The sequence below is a fragment of the Myotis lucifugus genome, unplaced genomic scaffold (genome assembly GCF_000147115.1).
Source record: "Myotis lucifugus unplaced genomic scaffold, Myoluc2.0 scaffold_1843, whole genome shotgun sequence".
Taxonomy (NCBI): Eukaryota; Metazoa; Chordata; class Mammalia; order Chiroptera; family Vespertilionidae; genus Myotis; species Myotis lucifugus.
In genome coordinates this window covers 27,327-31,037 of record NW_005872891.1, presented here as the reverse complement: position 1 = coordinate 31,037, position 3,711 = coordinate 27,327, and the positions used below count along the sequence as shown (strand labels likewise).

Below are 3,711 nucleotides of genomic sequence, written 5' to 3'. Positions count from 1 at the left end.
TCCTGCACGTCCCCCACTGGGGACCAAGCCCGCACGCAGGCACGTGCCCTTGACCGGAATGGAACCTGGGACCCTTCAGTCCACAGGCCGATGCTCTATCCACTGAGCCACACCAGTTAGGGCTCAACATTTTAATGGCCGTGTAGCTCAGTGTCGACCTAGGAACCAGGAGGTCACGGTTCGATTCCCCGCTCAGGGCACATGCCCGGGTTGCGGGCTCGATCCCCGGTGAGGGCGTGCAGGAGGCGGCCGATCCATGATTCTCTCTCATCATGGATGTTTCTCTCCCTCCCCCTTCCTCTCTGAAATCAATCAAAAGATATTGTTAAGAATTTGATAGCATTGCTTTCCCGGTCCTCCCTGCTTCATTTCTCAGAGCAACTCCCGGACTGAGCCTTCCTTTACTTTCTGCCACCGGCCGTTCACGCCACAGACTGGGCAGCTGCCATGTGCCAGGCACTGGACTAGGCACGTAAGAAATACCAGGGCTCTACCCCTTCTGGGGATCGAGTTCAGAGAGGGCAACAGACTCGCAAGCGTCACACCAGCGAGGAGCCCCGGTCTCACCATCGCGACAGTGAGCGCGTGGAGTATAGGACCTACCGCAGAGATAAGGCAGCTCACCGTCCAGTCCGCTGGCCACTCGGCAGGGTCACGTGACCCGTTCTGACCCAAGAGATCAGGTGAGATGAGGCGATGGGCGGCCTGGGATTCTCAGTCCCCCCCCCCCCTTCTGTTTCTCCCCCAGGCCCTGTGTTCTGGATGCTTCTGCTGAACCGTGTGGAGCGTCCGCAAGCCTGCGTGATGTGGAGCAGACCTTTTGACCTGCGTTGGACTTGACACGTGAGTGAAAGGTAAATTCAGTGTTAAGCCGCTGAGATCTGAGGGTGGTTGCTATAGCATTTTTAAAATACATAGATAGATAGATAGATGATAGATGATAGATAGATAGATAGATAGATAGATAGATAGATAGATGATAGATAGATAGATAGATAGATAGATTGATTTCAGAGAGGAAGGGAGAGGGAAAGGATAGAAACATCAATGATGGGAGAGAATCATTGATTGGTTGCCCCCTGCATGCCCCACCCTGGGGATCAAGCTCACAACCCAGGCAGGTGCCCTTGGCCAGAATCAAACCCAGGACCCTTCAGTCCACAGGCTGACGCTCTATCCACTGAGCCACACCGGCCAGGGCTGAAATTAGACTTTTTTTTTCTATCTTGCTGAAGAGAACAGTATCAATCAATATTTTGGAGGCATCCGTGAGTTTATATGCCTCTTTGCATTTTAAAATACAGCAGATATAAAATACCACTGGTTAGGGTTTCCTTAAAACAGGGATATTATCCTATCTAATAAAAGGCTAATATGCAAATCGACCAAATGGCAGAATGACAGGTTGCTATAATGCGCACTGACCACTAGGGGGCAGACGCTTCACGCAGGAGCTGCCCCCTGGTGGTCAGTGAGCTCCCAAATGGGGAGCGCCGCTCAGCCAGAAGCCGGGCTCCTAAGCCATCAGTCGGACATCCCCCGAGGGCTCCTGGGCAGCTAAAGGGCTCAGGCTGGGCTGTGGGAACCCCCTCCCACCCCCCACCCCCAGTGCACAAATGTCGTGCACCGGGCCTCTAGTTATCACCATATTACCTTCAGGTCCTGGCCGCCTGTGATCTGGGTATTGCTTATCTCCTCCGCTAGTCTGCAAGCTCTTCAGGGCAGGGACCTTGTAGTCACCTTTCCATCCGGGCCTCAGCTGGGTCTTGGTTGTTAGTAGGCCCTTATTAAATAAACTAGAGGCCCGGTGCATGACATTCGTGCATGGGGGGGTGTCCCTCAGCCCAGCCTGCACCCTCTCCAATCTGGGACCCCTCAGGGGATGTCCGACTGCTGGTTTAGGCCCGATCCCTGTGCAGACATCCCTCTGGCAATCCAGGACCACTGGCTCCTAACCACTCACCTGCTTGCCTGCTTCGCCCCCAACTGCCCTCCCTTGCAGGCCTGGTCGCCCCCAACGGCCCTCCCCTGCCAGCCTGGTCGTCCCCAACTGCCCTCCCTTGCAGGCCAGTTCGCCCCCAACTGCCCTCCCCTGCCAGCCTGATCTCACCCCCAATGGCCTCTGCTTCGGCCCCCACCACCACGGCTTTGTCCGGAAGGAAGTCGGATGTCTGGAAGATGGCCGGGTGACCCGGTCTAATTAGCATATTACCCTTTTATTAGTATAGATTCTCGGAGAGTTGAACCGAATCAAGTTCCAAATGCCGAAATGGTAAAAATGCAGTCAATCCAGATGTTTTCCCACCAGTGGGTTCTAAGATGAATCTCCTCGTTGGGCAAAAGTGAGCAGCCCTGGAATGTTGTGTACAATCCCAGCAATTTCTCCAAATCACGAAGTGACTTTTTTTTTCTGTCTACCTGGGACTCCCAGCACGTCGGCCCCTGCGTTTGGCAGCTGGCAGAATGAATGAACAGGCGACCCCTCCCGGCGGAGCACGTGACCGGCCACAGCTGTGCGTGTTTTTTAGCATGACGGCACCAGGACAGGGCTCTGAGCCACTGGGTGGAGCAGTTCGCCCTGGGGAGAAAGCTTGTGACATTTCCCTTATGATTTAAAAAAAGAAAAGGGCAAAAAAAAAAAAAAAAACCCACCTCTTTTCCTTATGAGTTGTTTTGCTCAAGGTCAGTAGAAAATGTTGCCCCAGCCCTGGCCGGTGTGGCTCAGTGGATAGAGCTTCAGCCTGGGGACTGAAGGGTCCCGGGTTCCATTCCAGTCAAGGGCACATGCCTGGGTTTCGGGCTCCATCCCCAGTGGGGGGCATGCAGGAGGCAGCTGATCAATGATTCTCTCTCATCACTGATGTTTCTCTCTCTCTCTCCCTCTCCCTTCCTTTCTGAAATCAATAAAAATATATATTTTTTAAAAATATATATTTTATCGATTCTTTACAGAGAGGAAAGGGAGAGGGAGAGAGAGAGAGAAACATCAGTGATGAGAGAGAATCATTGATCAGATGCCTCCTGCACGCCCTCTACTGGGGATCGAGCCTGCAACCTGGGGCATGTGCCCTGATAGGGAATTGAACAGAGACCTCCTGGTTGATAGGGTGATGGTCAACCACTGAGCCACGTCAGCCGGGCACATTGGATATTTTAAAGAAACCTTGAATTAATTTGAGTGATAAACTGATCAGTTTCTCTCATTTCTCATTAAAGTGGCTCTTAAGTTCAAAGCAAAGAAATAAAAAGCAAAAGACTTCAGAATTATTTAGTATTTGCAATCAAATGAGAAATATGTTTTTAAAAAATAGGAAATATGTCACAAGAATGATCTAGTTAAAGACATAAAATTACATTAAAGAGAATATAGACTGAGAAATGTGGAACAGGTATTGAAAGTAATAGTGACTCAAGTTTAGAATCAATGGTATGCACGGCCTATCCAATCTCCTGCAAAAAACTATCCGCTTCTTCTGATAATATTGGTCTGTCGTGTTGGTTTTTTGTTTGTTTGTTTGTTTGTTTGTTTGTTAGTTTGGGGTGTGTGTGTGTGTGTGTGTGTGTGTGTTATCCTTGCCAGGTTTGGGTATCAGGGTTCTGTTGGAGATACCTAAGAACTACTATAGAGTAGTTAGTGTAATCACCAGCTCATATGATCTGAGATTTATCTTCAGCATTGCCTGAGGTAGAAATATTTTTAAAAATACTGAT

General features: G+C 50.3%; 1 long non-coding RNA gene across 1 annotated transcript in view; it reads left to right on the top strand.

The window, feature by feature from the left end:
• Positions 1–289: 289 nt before the first annotated feature.
• Positions 290–3,711, top strand: part of LOC106695617 — a 4,040-nt gene continuing 618 nt past the window's right edge. The window contains exons 1-2 of the long non-coding RNA XR_002827599.1: positions 290–577; positions 749–854. This is a non-coding gene — a long non-coding RNA (uncharacterized LOC106695617). The remainder of the gene's footprint in view (positions 578–748; positions 855–3,711) is intronic.